Source organism: Dama dama, chromosome 8 (assembly GCF_033118175.1).
Source record: "Dama dama isolate Ldn47 chromosome 8, ASM3311817v1, whole genome shotgun sequence".
NCBI classification, from domain to species: domain Eukaryota; kingdom Metazoa; phylum Chordata; class Mammalia; order Artiodactyla; family Cervidae; genus Dama; species Dama dama.
Window position 1 is genome coordinate 24,368,595 of NC_083688.1, and position 21,176 is coordinate 24,389,770.

General features: G+C 43.0%; 1 protein-coding gene across 2 annotated transcripts in view; it reads right to left on the reverse strand.

Moving 5' to 3' along the window:
- The window catches only part of SGPP2 (sphingosine-1-phosphate phosphatase 2), a 147,024-nt gene that overhangs the window by 41,180 nt on the left and 84,668 nt on the right, over positions 1–21,176 (reverse strand). The gene's annotated exons all lie outside the window — the stretch shown is intronic.

Sequence of the window (21,176 nt, forward strand, 5' to 3'; positions counted from 1 at the left end):
TGCAGCCATGAAATTAAAAGACGCTTACTCCTTGGAAGGAAAGTTATGACCAACCTAGACAGCATATTAAAAAGCAGAGACATTACTTTGCCAACAAAGGTCCGGCTAGTCAAGGCTATGGTTTTTCCAGTGGTCATGTATGGATGTGAGAGTTGGACAATAAAGAAAGCTGAGCACCAAAGAATTGATGCTTTTGAACTGTGGTGTTGGAGAAGACTCTTGAGAGTCCCTTGGACTGCAAGGAGATCCAACCAGTCCATCCTAAAGGAGATCAGTCCTGGGTATTCATTGGAAGGACTGATGCTGAAGCTGAAACTCCAATTCTTTGGCCACCTGATGTGAAGAGCTGACTCATTTGTAAAGACCCTGATGCTGAGAAAGATTGAGGGCAAGAGGAGAAGGGGACGATAGAGGATGAGATGGTTGGATGGCATCAGCGACTCAGTGGACATGGGTTTGGGTGGACTCCGGGAGTTGGTGATGGACAGGAAAGCCTGGTGTGCTGCGGTTCATGGGGTCGCAGAGAGTCGGACACGACTGAGCAACTGAACTGAATTGAATCCAAAAACAACTGTAGAATGCAGACCCATTTTACAGAGGGTAAGGAATAAATCATTGTATATAGTTAGTAAGTGGTAAAGACTTATTGGATTGAAATCCAAGGAGCTTGGCTCCAAAATACGTGCCTTAAAACTACCACAGTAATACTTCAGGGATGGTCCTGGACTAAGATAACCTAACATTCAAGTCAGAAAGTCTTTATTTTCAAGTTTTAACCAGAAACGTGACTCTTCTTATGGAACTTTTCGCTTAAAATTTTTTGAGTGCCACTGTTATTCCTGATACATGTAGGCAAGATACTGGATACAATTTAATGTTATCCAGTAATCAACAGCCTCATACAATAAATAGTGGGACTATTTTCAACCCTAAAACAAACACAACTCAGTCTGGAAATTTTTCAATTGATTTTTTTTCCCACAATGCCCTTAATGTAAAAAATCCATTTCTCTTTCTCCCTTAAAGCACAACATAGAAATCAGAATCTATTTCCATACACATAGGACTGTTAAGAACAGGCTCAGTTACTTTGTCAGAGAGCTTCACATCACAAGTTTCAAGATCTGTTACAAAAGAGGGAAGAGCAACCTGCTTACTTGTGTCTCTGCATATGCAACTCCAAGTGCGGCCTGAGGAGAGACAGCATCCGCACCCCGAGGGCTGTTGTACAGGCTCCATCCCGTACCTGCGGGACTCAGTTCAGTTCAGTCCCTCAGTCGTATCCGACTCTTTGCGACCCCATGAATCGCAGCACGCCAGGCCTCCCTGTCCATCACCAACTCCCGGAGCTTACTCAAACCCATGTCCATCGAGTCCGTGATGCCATCCAGCCATCTCATCCTCTGTCGTCCCCTTCTCCTCCTGCCCCTAATCCCTCCCAGCATCAGGGTCTTTTCAATGAGTCAGCTCTTCTCATGAGGTGGCCAAAGTATTGGAGTTTCAGCTTCACCATCAGTCCTTCCAGTGAACACCCAGGATCTCCTTGCAGTCCAAGGGACTCTCAAGAGTCTTCTCCAACACCATAGTTCAAAAGCATCAATTTTTTGGCACTCAGCTTTCTTTATAGTCCAACTCTCACATCCATACATGACCACTGGAAAAACCATAGCCTTGACCAGATAGACCTTTGTTGGCAAAGTAATGTCTCTGCTTTTTAAAATGCTATCTAGGTTGGTCATCACTTTCCTTCCAAGGAGTAAGCGTCTTTTAATTTCATGGCTGCAGTCATCATCTGCAGTGATTTTGGAGCCCAATAAAATAAAGTCTGACACTGTTTCCACTGTCTCCCCACCTGCGGGATTAGAACCCTCATTTTCACAAGGCTCCTGTATCTGCAGGATTAGAATCCTCGTTTTCACAAGGCTCCTGGGTGGTTGCTCTGCACATGAGAATTTGAGCAGGGCTTTTCACTGTCTTCTTGCACTTTGTCATGGGCTTTAATTATAAACCTCCTCATCTTACCGTGACTGTATTGATCTTACTAGAGCTTTATTTAGCTCGTGATGGCTGGAGTTACTTTGCTTTGGAACAAAACCCATGAAAGAGTATTCCAAAATACTTTGGGTTAGTCAGTCAGATTGCTTTAGAGTTTCCCATATTCTGGTTCTTTCTTTTAACTCATCTTGCTGGTGAATTCTGAGCATTGCCCCGGTGCACTCAGTATCCTCCAGAAGGCGCTGCATGTTTTTTTTTGCTTGACTGCCACTTTGTTCTGGGTTAAAAACCAAGAACCACTGCCTGTGCACAGCAGGCCAAATCCACAGGATTTAAAGCCTCAGTGACAATCACTCCAAATTCCGTAGCTGCGATTTCTAATCAGACTTTGAAACTTAGCCCCTTTACCAGCCCCTTCTTACCAGAAACTACTGTCTTGGAAACCAGCTTACTCTTCTATGTTTCTACCTTCCTCTTGTGAGCCCACGACACCCGCATTAGACTATTTTCTGGGGAGTTGAAAAACTTGTAGATACTATTGACTACTAAGAATTTCCCCAAAGATGCTTGAATATATTTCTCAATCCTGTCCCTTTATTGCTTAACAATATCAATAAAATATTACAGGCATAATGACTAACTCTAGTTCACTCAAAAATACTTAGAATCCTCAGAGAGGAAACATTAAAATTCTAAGAGTGAAGACAGACTAGATGACCCTCATTCAGACAAAATTTAATTTCCTTGAAGTTCATGAGCTTCTTTGATTTCATTTATCTTTGCCTTCTCTGTCTGAAGGTTGTTTTTAAGAATGAGGGCAATTGTTCATTTTATTTAAAAGTATTCTCATAGCAACACAATTGTTTCTGGTCAATAAATTATAAATAGCAATTACTGTAATGGCAGCCCTCTTTGAATAAGAGCAAGTGAGGTGATGTTTTTCAAGTTGTAGGGAAAGATCCCCACTCTCAGGATGACCAATCCTGTCTCTGCCATTGCCTTCATCACAGCAAATCAACGAGGTGTCCAGGTCTATACTGGGGCCCCATCCTTGAGGGGGGAAAACCATCACACAGAGGATCTCACCATAATGCAAATATGCTTTGAAAAAAAAAATCACCCGCAGATTTCTATGGGTATATATATATGTAGAGATAGACTTTTCCAATGAGTCAACTCTTCACATGAGGTGGCCAAAGTACTGGAGTTTCAGCTTCACCATCAGTCCTTCCAGTGAACACCCAGGATCTCCTTGCAGTCCAAGGGACTCTCAAGAGTCTTCTCCAACTCCACAGTTCAAAAGCATCAATTCTTCAGCGCTCAGCTTTCTGCACAGTCCAACTCTCACATCCATACATGACCACTGGAAAAACCATAGCCTTGACCAGATGGACATTTGTTGGCAAAGTAATGTCTCTGCTTTTTAATATGCTATCTAGGTTGGTCATCACTTCCCTTCTAAGGAGTAAGCGTCTTTTAATTTCATGGCTGCAGTCACCATCTGCAGTGATTTTGGAGCCCAAAAAAATAAAGTCTGACACTGTTTCCACTATCTCCCCATCTATTTCCCATGAGGTGATGGGACCAGATGCCATGATCTTAGTTTTCTGAATGTTAAGCTTTAAGCCAACTTTTTCACTCTCTTCTTTCACTTTCATCAAGAGGCTTTTTAGTTCCTCTTCACTATCTACCACAAGGGTGGTGTCATCTGCATATCTGAGGTTACTGATATTTCTCCCAGCAACCTTGATTCCAGCTTGTGCGTGTCTTTCAGCCCAGCGTTTCACATGATGTACTCTGCAGATAGATTAAATAAGCAGGGTGACAATATACAGCCTTGACATACTCCTTTTCCTATTTGGAACCAGTCTGTTGCTCCATGTCCAGTTCTAACTGTTGCTTCCTGACCTGCATACAGGTTTCTCAAGAGGCAGGTCAGTTGGTCTGGTATTCCCATCTCTCTCAGAATTTTCCACAGTTTATTGTGATCCACACAGTCGAAGGCTTTGGCATAGTCAATAAAGCAGAAATAGATGTTTTTCTGGAACTCTCTTGCTTTTTTGATGATCCAGCGGATATTGGCAATTTGATCTCTGGTTCCTCTGCCTTTTCTAAAACCAGCTTGAACATCTGGAAGTTCTCGGTTCACGTATTGCTGAAGCCTGGCTTGGAGAATTTTGAGCATTACTTTACTAGTGTGTGAGATGAGTGCAATTGTGTGGTAGTTTGAGCATTCTTTGGGATTGCCTTTCTTAGGGATTGGAATGAAAACTGACATTTTCCAGTCCTGTGGCCACTGCTGAGTTTTCCAAATTTGCTGGCATATTGAGTGCAGCACTTTAACAGCATCATCTTTCAGGATTTGAAATAGCTCAACTGGAATTCCATCACATCCACTAGCTTTGTTCGTAGTGATGCTTTCTAAGGCCCACTTGACTTCACATTTGAGGGACTGGGGGCAGGAGGCGAAGGGGACAACAGAGGATGAGATGGCTGGATGGCATCACTGACTTGATGGGCATGAGTTTGAGTAAACTCCGGGAGTTGGTGATGGACAGGGAGGCCTGGCGTGCTGCGATTCATGGGGCTGCAAAGAGTCAGACACAACTGAGCGACTGAACTGAACTGAACTGAGAGATAGACTTTGGTGCAACCTGGGGGAACCAGAAGTCCTGGGGCTGAATGTTAAAAGGAAGACTGTTTAACTAAGGTGAGGGGTGGACAGAGAATCATCCAGGTTGCAAGAATAGCATGAGCAAAGACTTAAAGAAGTGATGTTGGGTGGAGCTCCTAGATGGTTAGGACCAGTGGCATTTTTTGGTAATATTTATTTTTATTTATTTGGCTGCACCAGGGTCCTTAGTTGCAGCCTGCGGGATCCAGTTCCCTGACAGAGATTGAACCCAGGCACCCTGCATTGGGAGCATGACGTCTTAGCCACTGGAGCATCAGGGAAGTTCCCAGTGGAGTTTAAACTGTGAGACACACCATGTATTACAAGGGCTGAAACTAAAGGAACTGACCATACGGGGTGTTGGGGAGGAGGGGGAGCATGGAACTTCCATACAGCACTGAAGAAGGTGCAAAATGATACCACCACTGTGGAAAAACAGTTTGGCAGTTTTTTAAAAAGCTAAAACAAATGACTGCCATAGGACCCAGTCATGCCAATCCTAGGTATTTACCCACAAGGAGCGAAAGCATAAGCCATACAAAGATTTGTCCATGAAAGTTGATGGCAGCTTCTTTAACAGCTCTAAACTGCAAACAACCTGATTTCCATTGTGGAATAATCATGCCATTGAATTGTTGTTGTTTAGTCACTAAGTTGTGTCTGACTCTTTTGAGATTCCCATAGACGGTAGTCCACCAGGCTCCTCTGTCCATAGGATTCTCCAAGCAAGAATACTGGAGTGGGTTGCCATTTCTTCCTCCAGGAGATCTTCCCAACCCAGGGATCAAACCCACATCTCCTGCATTGGATTCTTTACCACTGAGCCACCACAGAAGCCCATACAATTGAATACTTCTCAGCAACAACAAAAAAATGAACTATAGAAGTCAAGCTATAGCACAGGTGAATCTTAAAGTAATTCTGCTGAATGAAGAAGTCAGGTCAAAAACAAAACAACAGTACACACTATATGATTTTGTTCATATAAAATTCTTCTCCTCTCCCCTTCTATTTTCTCACATGGGGATTCTCAGTTTCCAGACCAGGGAATTGAACCCATGACCTCTGCAGTAGAAGTGCAGCATCTTAACCACTGGATCTCCAGAGAAGTCCCTAAATATATAATTCTTAAAAATGGAAATGACTTTACAGGATAGAGAGGAGATCCAACAGTTGCCAGGAGGGAAATAAATTACAAATGGGCTTGAAATTTCTCAGTGACAAGTATCTAAACTATGGTGATGATTTTAGGGATATGTACACATATCAAAATGTGCCACATGGTACATTTCAAATATGTGCAAACTTCATGAATAGGGGCTGCCCTGGCGGCACAGACAGTAAAGAATCCGCCTGCAATGCAAGAGACCCATATTCAATCCCTGGGTTGGGAAGATCCCCCGGAGAAGGACATGGCAGCCCACTCCAATATTCTTGCCTCGAGCATCCTATAGACAGAGGAACCTGGCGGGCTACAGTCCATGGGGTCGCAGAGACACAACTGAAAGACTGATACACATACACACAAACTTCGTGAATACACTAAAAATTACTGAATCATACACTTTTAAAAAATGAATAGTACGTGAATTACATCCAATAAAATTAAGTATGTACAGCTTATTGTATGTCAATCACATCATAAAAAGTTGCTGTCTTAGCCAGCTTGGGCTGCTGTAATGACAAACCGTAGATGGGGTGGCTTACAAACAGGAATTCATTTCTCTCAGTTCTGGAGGATGAAGTCCAAGATCAAGGCACTGGCAGAAGTAGTAACTGGCGAGGACCTGCTTCCTGGGTCACAGACAGTCATCTTCACAGCACTTGAAAGAAGTGAGCTTTCAAGCCATGAAAAGACATGGCAGGCTCTTAAACACATTACCAAGTGAAAGGAAGCCAGTGTGAAAGGCTCCATACTGTATGATTTCATCTATGTGACATTTTGATAAAAGCGAACTACAGAGACAGTAAAAAGACTAGTGATTGCTGAGGGTTGGGGACATGGGTAAGTGGAGCACAGGGAATTTTTAGGACATTGAAACTATCCTTTATGATACTCTAAGGGTGAATACACATCATTATACATTCGTCCAAACCCATAAAATGCACAACACCAAGAGTGAACCCTAATATAAGCTAAGGACTTGAGATACCAGTGTGGGATCCCCGGTTGTAACAAATGTCCCATTCTGGCAAAGGATATGCATGTGAGGGTGAAGGGCCTATTTACGAATACTCTATACTTCCTGCTCAATTTTGCTGTGAACCTAAAAACCACTCCAGAAGTAAAGTCTATTAAAAAGAATACTGTGGCAGAAGAGAGCTATTTCTCCCTTAGTTCTCAGGGAAGGAGTACAATGATTAACTCATTATGGCGTTCCTTCCGTGAAGGACTTTTCTCTGCATTGTTGAAAGGCCCTTCTACCTAAAGGAACTAAATTAAGTTCCATCATCCATCACGCTCCTTTGGGCTGAGGCCTCCAAGGCCTAAGTGTAAAAGTAAAAATCCATGGGGAGGCGAGACAGGAAGCAATTACAGCTCATTAGCCTCAGCCACCTGGCTGGTCCCCTGCCTGGTGCTGACGGGTCTGGGGCCCCGTGGCGTTTCACGATGAGAAATTAGCTTACTTGCTTGTTTCTCCCGTAATTACTATAGACCATGGAAAGAAAACCCATTTCTCTTGATCACCTACTGCTGTCCCCAAGCAAACAGAAGGCTTTTCTAAAAAAATGAATTCTGCCCAAATGCAGTGTATCTTCAGAAGGTGGAATAACTTTCAACCTGGGATCATCATTGATGTCTGGGGCTCTTTGCGGTGAGCGGAAAAAACAGCGCTTTTACTTAGTGTGGTGGCCCTTCCTGCTTATCACTGGGTTGGCCAGAAAGTTTGTTTGGGGTTTTTTTCACGAGATGTAACAGAAAACCCAAACACATTTTTGGCCAAGCCAATACAATCCAAAATGACAATATTTCCATGTCTAACACAGCTCTGATGAGCAGAACTTTGGTCTTCAAGCCAGGATAAATAAAAACCTAGATAGTTTTGGAAACAGAAGAGTTTTGAAATAACAAGACCAGTAAAGCCCCACAGGATTTTAAAGAACAGCCACACATTGATTTTTTTATGCTCTGGGATTGTTCACTGCCCACCCCTCTGTGTCTTCCTCCTCCCAAAACATCCCCCTCCCCAAGCATCCATCTCCCCCTCCCCATGGTGTGAGGGCTTCACTGTTATAATAAAGCTGAATCCTCTGCAGGGTGGAAGGAGCCCGGAGAAGCTCTTTTCAAATTACACCTCCAACGCCCCTCAAAAACCACACATTTTTAAACTCTAACATCTTTCTTCCCTCTGGCTTCACCTATAGTCCACATCACCATTGGGGAATCACAGTGCAAGCAATTAACTAAGAGGCATGTAAGCTGTTCCAGGTGGTGCAGTGGTTTAAAAAAAAAAAAAAAATTCGCCTACCAATGCAGAGATGCAAGAGACACGGGTTTTTGATCCCTGGGTAGGGAAGATCCCCTGGAGGAGGGCATGGCAACCCGCTCCAGTATTCTTGCCTGGAGAATCCCATGGACAGAGGAGCCTGGCGGGCTATAGTTCATAGGGTCTGAAAGAGTCGGACATCACTGAGCGCGCACACACACACACACACACACACACACACACACAGAGTTCATAGGGTCTGAAAGATCGGACATCACTGAGCGCACATATACACACACACACACACACGCAAGATGTCACTCGGGTCTCACAGGGCGGGAACACTGTGAGTCACTAGGGTTTATGGTCTACCCATAGATTTATTTTTAAAAAGTCAGGAATTCATTTCCTCATTCTAGAGAACAATGAGATGTAGCCCAAAGACCACAGCTTCTCTATTCATCCCGTTTCTTAATCTGTCCAAATTAAGCTCAGTCCTCTTCTCCTCAGGTTATGAACAGGATAATTTGGATACAGAAAGACCAGACACCCAACCATCCCACTCCTAGGGATAAAGAGGACAAGTTAAAATGTTACATAACCTCCTCCTTCTGCCTCTGTAACTCAGCTTGCCCCTTGCAAACTCTAGATCACGCAGGTCATGTAGTCTCAGAAAGGGGGGACTTGCAATACTAGGAACTGGAGTTTCTCTCACTCACCCTTGTTCTGCTCTTTGCAATTGCCTGGCCCCTGCAAACCTGCTTAATCATGCCAGTCCAGGTCAGGTATGCCCTCCCCATCTTGACTGCTGTTCCCGCACATGCAAAACTCCTTAGTTTAAACCAGCCTATTAACAGCTAGCGTTGCCCACTACAGCCTGTCAAAAAAACTCTGTAATCCCTTTGTTCGGGGCTCAGTGCAGGCGTAATAAACCTGAATTCTCCAGCTCTCTGAGTGTGGTGCTTGAGTACTGGTTTCTGCAACAGGTACATATTCAAGAACCCTGAAAATGCATCTCCTCACCGAAATTTGTACATGAATATTCTTAGCATTATCCTTCACAATAGCCCCAAAGTTAAAAGTTTAAACCGAATGTCCATCAACTGATGAATGGATTAAAAAAAACAGGGTACATCCGTACAATGAAGTATTATTTGACCTTGAAAAACAATGAGGTACTGATACAGCAAGGATGACCTTTGAAAACTGTGCTAAATGAAAGAAGTCAGACGAAAATGACAAATATGGTATGATTCCACTTACATGAAATGTTCAGAATAGGCAAATCCATAGAGATTAGTGGTTATCTGATTAGTGGTTATCTGGGGGGTAGGGGCTGTTTGGCGGGTGGAATGGGGAGTATTAGTGAATATGGGGCTTGTTTTTAGGGAGATGAAAATATCGTGGAGGTTGATGGTGGTGATGGTTGCACAACTCTGTGAATATAATAAAGCCATTGAATTATTTTCTTTAGAAAGGTTAATATTATGGTATGTGAACTGTATCACAACGAAAAAAAGAGAAACTAGACATCAAGATGGATTCTGAAATAACCTCTTCCATGTGTCCCTGAAGTCTTTCATTTCAAAATGTTATTGACAATGCCTTCAGATATTGATTCAATAGAAGCATCTATGGCTGCTACTGGTATTTTCTTCAAAAGTCCTGCCCAACTCTGCCCCTAAACCCCAGTTCTACAGGGCACTGAGGTGGTGACCTCCCATGACACAGGATGGGATTCATTTTAAGAGCAATTTTAAGTTCTGAAGGCTTTTTAGATCAATAGTTTTACCAAAAAAAGAGAGAGAGAGAGAGAGACTGCACTAGCCTGTGCAGCTTTTGTTTACTCATTGTTCTTTTTTTCTCCCAGGAATACACACTGCTCTGCTGGTCTTCTCTTTGGCTTCAGGGAGTGGATTAAAGGCAGATCTTTGTTATGGTTATGGAGACCACTGCTTACCATTCAGTGTAAAAAGTTGTTTTCAACTGGTGAATGTCCTCTCGTGCTTGTGGCATTATTTTTATTTACTTTTTAAAATTCAAAGCCCTTCTCTAGTGTGCGTCATGTGTGTTTCTGTGTGTCTGTGGGGGGTTGGGTGGGGTGGGGTGGATGGGGTGATGGTGAATCACTGGGACAAACAATTAGAACTTCAAACTAATAAAATTTCATTCCCTGCCTGAAGCACCAAAACAAAGTTACAGAGCAAACACCATCAATCACAGAAGGTTATCAGCAAACTGGTCTTGACATAGTCCACGTCCTATAAAAATTAAGATATAATAAAGAAAGCACAAATGGCAGGTAAGAAAAATAAAACAATTAAGTGACAACACTTTCCTGTTTTCTTAACACTCCAATTTTTCAAGTTCAGATCTGCTTCTGAAATTTCTGAAGACAAACACTAAAGGTACAAAGATAAGCAATTAAGTCATGTATGTATGCATGTCTTTAGGAAAGTTACTTTAAAACAATCGAGGCTTCTTTTCCTTATTAAGAATGACTTGGGTTAAATAATAACTAGTATTAGTACAGTGATTTTAAAGTGTATTTTCACTGACATAATTTGTTTTAATATTCATATCATTCCTATTTTACAGATGAGGAAATTGTAAAACAGGAAATGCTTAGAGAAGGTGACTGACCCCCCCCTAAAGATAATACAAATGAGTAGAGAAGCTGAGTTTGGATTTTTTTATTTTTTGAGTTTGGATTTTGCTGATTCAAAATCCTAAGGTGTTTTCACCCCACCCTCTCAAATCTGGCATGACAGTTATTACTGAAACCAGATACCTATTTTTAAAAGAACCCAAATTCTATGATCCTAACCCATTAGATCCATGGAACACTCACTAGAGGCTGCCTGACTGCCCTGGGGGCTAAGAGTCTTAGACATCACATCTGATAAGACAGTTGCCAAATACTTCTCCACACCACTCCAACAATGACCCGTCCAGCAGAAGTCTGGGACCAGTGTCCTTTATTCACCACTGGACAGATGTCACATCCCAAATGGCACCCCTTGAGGGAATGGGTGTCTTCAGTCTTAGGAAATGTGGAGTGTGCAAAAGCTAAAACATGCATAAGCCCATCTTCCTTCAGAGAGCCAACTAACCACAAAACCTGGAAACAATTCAGTGTTCATGACAGGACACTGGTTAAATTATGTAAATATTAAAAAAGCATTGTGAGATGTACTGTTAAACGAAAACAGTGGAAGGGAGCAAGAGTATATTTTGATCCCATTTGTAAATTTAAAAATGTATTTATAAGCAAATGCGTGTAGCTTACACGGCAAACTGTGGATGGTGGATCCACTGGGGGGTTAGAACTGCAGTCGGTGCCGTGTGTGTCATCTGAGTTTTCACGCAAAAACCAGTAAGGCTTGCTTCCAATAAAAACGTAATCACTGCGAAGAAAACTTCTCATTATTAGACTCTTCCTTCACATTTCTAAGTATATCAATTGTCAGTCCTGCTGACCATAGGGGAAAAAAAACAAACAAACTGCAAAATAATACAGAAAGATCAAAACCTTTACTTTATAGACCACTGAAAGCAAAAATGCAACAGACGTTAGCCGCATGCCATGCTCAACTTTCTCATCTGATTAAAACCACAAACTAATAAAAAAAAAAGAAAAGAAAAAACCCACAAACTATTCTCATCTCCAAGCACATTGCCACAGATCTCTGTGGGTAACCCAGCCAACCAGTCTAGGCAACAGCCACATACACACACAAAAAGGCATTTAAGTACAAGTTTCAATTAAATATAGTCTCAGTTTTTCCGAGCTGAAGAGAAGTCCATCTTCAGCCTTGACTGATGGACTACTCATCTGAGACTCTTTCTGTTCTTGAGTGAGAGAGTCAAAGTTGCTCAGTCATGTCCGACTCTTTGCGACCCCATGGACTACAGAGTCCGTGGAATTCTCCAGGCCAGAAAACTGGAGTAGGTAGCCTTTCCCTTCTCCAGGGGATCTTCCCAACCCAGGGATCGAACCCAGGTCTCCTGCATTGCAGGTGGATTCTTTCCCAGCTGAGCCACAAGGGAAGCCCAAGAATACTGCTCTTACTTGCATCAAAAACAGCAAAACCTGCTAAGAGGATTTCTTGACAAATTAGAACCCCTCCCCCAAATTCAGGAAAATCACCCCAAAGAAATTCCCCCAAGCAATTTGAGCCAACAGCTCTACATCTAAACCCTCTGCCAAAATACTTCACCAACCAGCATCATCCTTGGTGTTTATGAGGTAAGAACAGCCTAAAATACCAGCTTTGTAATATTTTCCAGATCAAGTCAACATAGTTTTTGGGGGTTGTTTTTTTGGGTGGCAGGGCCTACACTGCACCAGGCATGTGGGATCTCAGTTCCCCAGCCAAGGATGTAAGTGGGGCTGCTGCATAGGGAGTGCAGAGTCTTACCCACTGGACTTACCCACTGGACTGCCAGGGAAGTCCCCAAGTCAGCACAGTATTAACCAGAACATAGCTAGACCGCCAGTGGAACACTTTTTCTGTCCCTCCTACCAAGCTGGGTTTGGAGGTCTCCTCCATGCTCCCACTCACTCTGCCAGGCTCTCTAAGGGTTTTTTAAATGATAGTCACTCATAAACCATTTTCTAGATTCTGCTATATCCATGGACCACCCATTTTATTATCGCTTTAATATTGGTCTTCAAACTGGCTCACTCCTTTTCAGTGAAACACTCAAGAAAACATGATCTGATTGTTATATTTTACAGATAAACACTAAAACCAAGACGTATATATTTAAAGGAAAAATGAAAAAAACTCATTTCATGAACTAGTCTCTTGGGGTGACAGGCTTCTGGAAGATTTGACTTGTTCTGGATTTGACTTGCTGTCTGGAGAGATATGGGCTTCCCTGGTGGCTCAGTAGGTAAAGAATCTGCCTGCAATGCAGGAGACCTGGGTTCGATCCCTGGGTTGGGAAGATCCCCTGGAGTAGGAAATGGCAACCCAATGCCATATTCTTGCCTGGAGAATTACATGGACAGAGGAGCCTGGTTGGCTACAACCCATGGGATTGCAAAGAGTCAGACACAAGTAAGTGACTAACACTTTTCACTGTTTCACTGGAGATGTATTGCCAAGTACAATAACATCAAGAAGTCAGTGAAGGACTTCCCTTGTGGTGCAATGGCTAGGAATTCTTCTGCCCATGCAGGAGACACAGGCTCCTTCCCTGGTCCAGGAAGATCCCACACACCACTAAGCCCATGCGCCACAACTACTGAGCCTGCATGCTGCACCTACTGCAGTCCAAGCACCCTAGAGCCCATGGTCCCCAACAAGAGAAGCCACTGCAGTGAGAAGGCCACATGCTGCAACTAGAGAAAACCCACTCACAGCAACAAAGACCCAGTACACCCAAATAAATAAATAATAAATTAAAAAAAAAAAAAAAAAAAGGAGAAGGCAATGAAGCAAAAGTCCAGGGCCCCAGAAAAGCATCTTGGGCCCCATGCAGGGTCAACTGGTTGCCTTCGTGACAACTACTATCGCACTTTGGATGCTGGGGTGGGTATTGTCCTCAACAACCACATCATCAAACATTTTTTGTTATGACCATGAATCGGACCAGAGCAACTGTGTGTGGGGTTTTATGGTTCATGTGGACTCTAAGGAATCTGAAACCTGGTCTACCTTCCCTGGCAAAGAGAAGAGGCAGAGAGAGCCCCTCAGCCACTGCAGAATCCTTGCCCCAATTCTACCCGCAATATCCTGGGAATCTTCCATCCTTTCTATACAGGTATCATCCAGGACTGGTGAAAAGTAGGGGACTTAAGAGTCTTCCTTTGTTGTACATCACGGGTACTAACAATAAAATCTACACTGTGCACAATGGGGACACAGATGAGGAAATGAAACCCATGGGGACATAAAATAGACATCATAATCACTGACATAATACCATACATTATAATCACCAAAATCCCCCCAAAATTAAACAAGAAAAAACATTAGTGGTCTGTAATTTACCCACTGATTTGAAACAACTAGGGAGTGAGCCCTCTGCCACCTTCCAGGGGAAAAGCCCCTCAAAAGTTGGCCCCTCATCTCTCTTGAAGGTGGACAGACTTGAATGTTGAAAGCAAGTGAACCAATATAGATCTACGCTCTTAACACTTACAATGAAACAACAATTCACAACCAGCCTTCTCCTGTTTATATCATTTCAGTCCTATTATTTATATTATTTCAGTATGCTTATAATACATTTGAAATATTTCATGTATATTTAATAAAATGTATGATTCAATATCATTTTACTACATAGCTTTTGCTGTAATAGAAGGACCTCCTGACCATCCCTCATGAATCAACCATGCTCTTGATTCTCATCCTTTCTCTTGTCTATTTTTTCACTTGCTTTTTTTTTTAAAATGAGATACGTAGTCTGAACAGAGATCTTTTTACCAGAATCATAAAATTTCAAAATTTCCATAAGTCTCCCCAAAGCAGAATGTTCCAGAGCAGGTGACTAGGGCAAAAGGATGCTATGAGTGCTATCCCTTGAATGAGCATATTTTCTTCAACTAGAAATAAATCAGTTATATATCATTTCACATCAAGCTTCAAAATAAGACAGGGCACTTCAACTCTTTACTCCCTCCTATCCATGTTTGTAAAAGGCAATTCAACTCTGTAATCGAAGACATCTCAAAAGATAGAACTTACACAGAGTAAATCCTTTGTCAGTAGTGGTACCATTTTTAATACTAACCATTTCTAATATTAGCCTCCACAATGAGCTATCATTCTCCCTAGCACTCCCATCTTTAGAAACAGCAAGCTAGAGCTTTCCCATACATGCATTAATAATGAGCTGCTGCTCCCTTTATCTAAATCCTCGCTTGCTTATACATACATCAGCTTGGGAGCCATTTAGATGTTAAAAACCAACATCGCTAACAGCAGCCTATGTATGATGCATGTTATAAAGCAAATATGAGCTATGCTTTGGCAGTAATTCAGGAAAGTACTATTCTCCACCTTCAAAGGACCCTTCCTGGGAAGTCGCTCTCTTATTTTTCTGCATAGATGTAATAAGATGATAATACTGGAAGGTGAAATTTAAATAATAAATTTATAACCTGGAAATTGTACCAAGACATTTTCATGTGCATATCCTGATTCCTTGTGATTTAAAAAAAACAAAAAACCTAATCAAGCAATTCTAGACCAATAACCTTATTTCATCCATATTTTACAAATGTGGCCCCATTTTATCACCCATGTTCTATGAATGAACCTATCTGTGCCTCACCAAAGGGAAAACTTATGAGTGTGGCATAAAGAACAGCTGCCCAGACCTTTTCTAAAGCTTGGGTCATTCTAATGTTACCCAAGTAAACTTGTGTTTCCCCACAAAGACTGAAACAGCATTTGTCTTAAAAATGCTGGTCATAAAAACAAAACATTTTTTTTTAACCTGTCCTTCCCACCTCCACCATCATTAAAAACCCAAACCCATGACAAAATAAAAACAGCTCTGTAGACTATACTGTCTGGGTTTTTGTAATGCTTCTCATAATTTTCTGGAAAAAAAATATTCTGTTGGAAAAATCATGTTGTTCAATTTCGAAGTTGTGTCCGACTCTTTACGATCCCATGGACTGCAGTATGCCAGGCTCCTCTGCCCTTTACTATCTGCTGGAGTTTACTCAGATTCATCTCCATTGAGTTGGTGATGCTATCTAACCATCTCATCCTCTGCTGCCCCCTTCTCCTTCAATCTTCCCCAGCATAGGTAACACTAAAATGAGATTCTGGCTTATTATACCCTGAAACACATCTTGCCCTAGAGAATGTCTCGTCTTGAATTACCCTGAGACAACAGAAAATGTGACTGTGCTGCACTCGCTTGTCTTTCTATGGAAGCGTCTGTATATAAGAGTCTCTGGATGTGGTGTGAGGTTGGAGCACCCATCATGATGACCTGATGAGCTGTGAACCCAACATTAGGCTAATGGTCATTGACGTTCTGGGTTTCCCTGGTGGTTCAGTGATAAAGAACCCACCTGCCAATGTAGGAGACATGGGTTTGATCCCTGGCTTGGGAAGATCCCCAGGAGAAGGGAATGACAACCCACTCCAATATTCCTGCCTGGGAAATCCCACAGACAGAGGAGCCTGGCTGGTTACAGTCCATGGGATCTCAAAAGAGTCAGACACAACTTAGCAACTAAACAACAACAACACTGACATTCCACACCTAGTCTTTCAGGCTATCACAGGCTTTCCTTACATGTTCCGTCAGAGTTCATTTCACATTTGTTTCCAGTTTACAGTCTTGTAGAATTTAGAAAAGACGGGGGTGGGGGGGGGGGGCTCACTCAGAAGAAATTAAAAAGATTTATACCTGAAGGGATTTAAAGACTCTACAGAGTCAAGTCACACAACCGTGTCCACCTGAGTTCTGAATGACCGTCAGCCACATCTCTGTGGGCTGCCTTCTCCGTGACCAGTCAGTTGCACTGCGCAGAAAGGAATCTGAATTTGTGGTGCTAATACACAACGCCTGCTGTACCCTAAGCGATTAAAATCACTTTTCACTGTGAAGCAATGTCAGACCTACTGTTTGCCTGCATTCGGTCCCCTTCACATCCCAAATTCTCCAGTCTAGCTGTTCTTTGTCTCTAAAGGCTGGTGTTGCTGGCTGCATTTCCCTGTGCTAGAAACATATGCACACATGTCGGGGGATGGGGGGGTGGCGGTGGTGGAGAACCTCCATTTCAAGATGAGATGCTCGGTCCTACAGCAGTCCATGAGCAAACGAAATTACCAGTTAAGAGGCTGGAGAGGAAATGGAGAGCTAAGGAAGCGCATAAGAATAAAAACTCAATATGCAGGCTAACAAAATTACGGGAGCCATAATCACAGGATGTAGGAAAGAAAATTCACTTATGACCGCGCAGATGATGTCCGCTTTCGGTGAAGGCGCCCTGGATATGCATCTAACTCAGCTCACCAGGGGAGCAGCCAAGTGGACTCTCGTATTTCTTTACACAACACCTATTTCCATTCTCAGGTTGCCATCACGAGCTGGGCTATCAACACTGGGCAAAGCCCATTTCCTACTCATTTTGAATGACTGTCAACATGATCACTGTGAAGAGGGAGTGGCTATCAACTCTGGGTGCCAAAGTCGGTTGAGCCAAAGTCAAGAGACCTGGGACGACCCTGGTGGTCCAGTGGCTACCCAACGCAGAGGTCCTGGGTTCGATCCCTGGTCAGAGAACTACATCCCATGTGCGACAACTAAGAGTTTGCACTGTGCAGCTAGAAGATCTAGGTGCATCTAAATAAATATTTTTAAACAGAATTTATTTAAAAAAAAATGAAGTCTTGGGCTTCCCTGGTGGTCCAGTGGTTAAGACTCTGCCTTGCAATGCAGGGGACAAAGGTTCAATCCCTGGTCTGGGAAGATCCCACATGCCACAAACCAACTGAGCTTGTGTTCCACAGCTACTGAAGCTGGTGTGCCCGAGGGCCTGTGCGCCACAAGAGAAGCCACCACAATGAGAAGCCCATGTGCCACAAGCAGAGAGGAGCCCCTGCTTGCTGAAACTAGAGAAAACCCGAGCATAGCAACGAAGACCCAGTGCAGTCAAAATAATAATAATTAATTAAAAATAATAAAGTCTAGAGACCTGAATATACTATCTCTACCACACCCTCAATCCACTAGATGTTCATCAGTGTCCCTAATAGTCCTCACCGTCCTGCCCCCAGCTTCTCCTGGTTATCACCTCTCTTTTGTCCGAACGGAAATCAGGGACATTCCGGCGAAAGTTAAGGATCCACACGCTGTGATGATCGCACTGCTCCCCTCCACACCCATCACTGCCATCAGAAGCCCCAGCTTCAGGTCTCACTTGGGAAAGTAACAGGCTCTGCTCTGAGATTTAACCTTCCTCCTGGGACATGTACAAATCCTGTGAATAGTCTCTTTTTTATGGCCCTAAAGTTCAGGTGAAGGCTCTCACATCTCACAACTGAAACCGCTCAGTCAGAGTGCCTGAATGAACATTTCTCTTGACCTTGAGATTTAATTTCACTCGCTGTTCATACCTTTCTGACAAGCAAGGTGACAGACGTACATCTAGTCAGGCCCAAGGTGAGAGCTTACCACGCTCAGCTCTGGTCCAGGTCACCAGCGGCCTGGTTCCTCGGCCTCTCTGCCAAGAGGCCTCTGATCTAATAAGTCCTACGACAGCTTGGAATAAACTTACTGACATTAACTTGTAGAGCTCAAAAATGTATTTCACCAGCTCCTGAAATGAGAATAGTCTAAGAACTAAGATTACAGTGCCTTTGACATGCAGACATTCTCTAGCCCATCATCTGCAAAAATCAAGTTTTTCATTTGGCTGCAATGATGTCTTTCCTCCAAAAGACTGTCTTCCCCTCCTCTGTCCCTTTAAACACAGCCCATCCATCCTCCATTCTCCCATCCCCTTCACGCCTCCCTCTCCTTTTGCTGCTTCCTCCTCATCCTTGGCAGGATGCCTTCATCCCAAGGTTTCTCCCAGGCAGAGAAGAATGGGTTCTCCTCCCCTGGAGTTAAGATGACTGTCCTCCTGTAGAGCCAGTCTTTGAGCAGGACTAGACAAGCATCCCAGAGAACTCCCTTCCTGACGCCTGTTCACCGCAGGGAGTGACAGGAGGAGGCTGGATGGACATAGGAGAGGCGGAGGGGGAGAGAACAGGGCACCATTGATTTACCAGCCGGTCGGTGAGTGATTAACTCTAGCTAGTAAAAGGGGCTGTTGATCACACAGTCAGTACCTCCCCAACAGGACTGTAACTGGGGCTATAACCTCCCTGTGACCCTTTGTAATGAGAGAAGCTCGACTTGAGGAGGCCAACCTCAGCCTTCCAGGCTGACAGGCACATCCATGCTCTCCCCTCAGAGTCCTTTTCCTCTGCAATTTCTACGTTCCACCGTCAGGCTGGAGTCCCTATGATGATGAGCAATGCCAGAATTTTTACAGAACTCTTTGATGAGGTACCAATGGTCAGTTTTCATTCCAATCCCAAAGAAAGGCAATGCCAAAGAATGTTCAAACTACTGTACAATTGCGTTCATTTCACGTTAGCAAGGTAATCCTCAAAAATCCTTCAAGCTAGTCTTCAACAATACATGAACAAAGAATTTCCAGATATACATACTGAATTTTAAGAAGGCAGAGGAACCAGAGATCAAATTGCCAAAATTTGTGCGACCATAGAAAAAGCAAGGAAATTCCAAAAAGAAAAAAAAAATCTACTTCTGCTTCACTGACTATACCAAAGCCTTTGACTGTGTGGATCACAACAAACTGTGGGAAATTCTTCAAGAAATGAGAATACCAGACCACTTTACCTGTCTCCTGAGATACCTGTATACACGTCAAGAAGGAACGGAACTGAACACTGGAACGATGGACTGGTTCAAAATTGGGAAAGGAGTATGTCAAGGCTATACATTGTCACTCTGCTTTTTTAACTTATATACAGAGTATATCATGTGAAATGCTGGGCTGGATAAAGCTCAAGCTGGAATCAAGATTGATGGGGGAAATAAACAACCTCAGATATTCAGATGATACCACTCTAATGATAGAGAGTGAAGAGAACCTAAAGAGCCTCTTAATGAGACTGAAAGAAGAGAGTGAAAAGCAAGCTTAAAACTCAACATTCAAAAAACAGAGATCATGGCATCCAGTCCCATCATTTCATGCCAAACAGATAGGGAGAAAGTGGAAACAGTGACAGATTTTATTTTCTTGAGCTCCAAAATCACTGCTGACAGTGATTGCAGCCATGAAATTAAAAGGCACTTGCAGCTGCAAGTGGAAGAAGTGGAAGGCACACTTGCAAGTGGAAGAAAACTATGACAAACCTAGATAGAGTGTTAAAAAGTAGAGATATCACTTTGCTGACAAAGATCTGTATAGTCAAAGCTATGGTTTTTCCAGTAGTCATGTATGGATGTGACAATTGGACCATAAAGAATGAGCACTGAAGAACTGATGCTTTCAAACTGCGGTGCTGGAGAAGACTCTTGAGAGTCCCTTGGACAGCAAGGAGATCAAATTAGTCAATCCTAAAGGAAATCAACCTTGAATATTCATTGGAAAGATTGATGTGAAGCTGAAGTTCTAACACTTTGGCCACCTGATGCAACGAGTTGACTCACTGGAAAAGACCCTGATGCTGGGAAAGATTGAGGGCAAGAGAAGAGGGTGGTAGAGGATGAGATGGTTAGATATCATCATTGACTCAATGGACATGAGTGTGAGCAAACTCTGGGAGATACTAAAAAACAGGGAAGCCTGGCGTGCTGCAGTTCATGAGGTCACAAAGAGTAGGATGCAACTTAGTGACTGAACAACAATAACCAGATTTGAATCACAGTTAAAGTTTGGTTTTAAAGTTAGAAAAGACAACCTCAAAGGTGTCTTTCCATTTAAAATTCAGCTGTCTTTTTAGAAGGCTTGTTTACCATTTAGACTTCTTAGGATATTGGTTTCCAAATGAAAACAGAAATTAGTTACAAAGACTGTTGATATATTTTGAAAGTTCTAGATTTGCCATAAACAATTTCAATGTGAGTAAATTGTAAGTAAAATCAGCCCTGTGTCCAAAAGCCACCTCCATGGAAAGGTTTTTCCTGACCACCTGACCTCAGACAGCTGCCTGGCACACTCGTCTGCATACCCTGCTTTTATTTTTCTTCGCAGAACTCTACTCTGCCTGCACTTAGACTACACATTTTGATTTATCAGCTCCATTCCCACCCCCAAGGGGATGCTTGGCTCAGAGTCTGGGACTGTGCCTGGTTCTGACTCAGTTTTGGACCTTTTGCCCTCTCCACCTCTCCCAGCCTGGAGCCCTCTGCCCTGGGGCCTCACCTGGCTGGCTCCTTCTCATACTTTAAGACTTAAGTGAAACTAGCACCAAATGTTCATTCTTGACCAGCATTTCTAAAGTAGGTCTCCGTTCTCACCCTGATCGTGCCCTAAACAAAAATCGTACACTCTTTAATTTCTATATTGACTTGTTGTTACT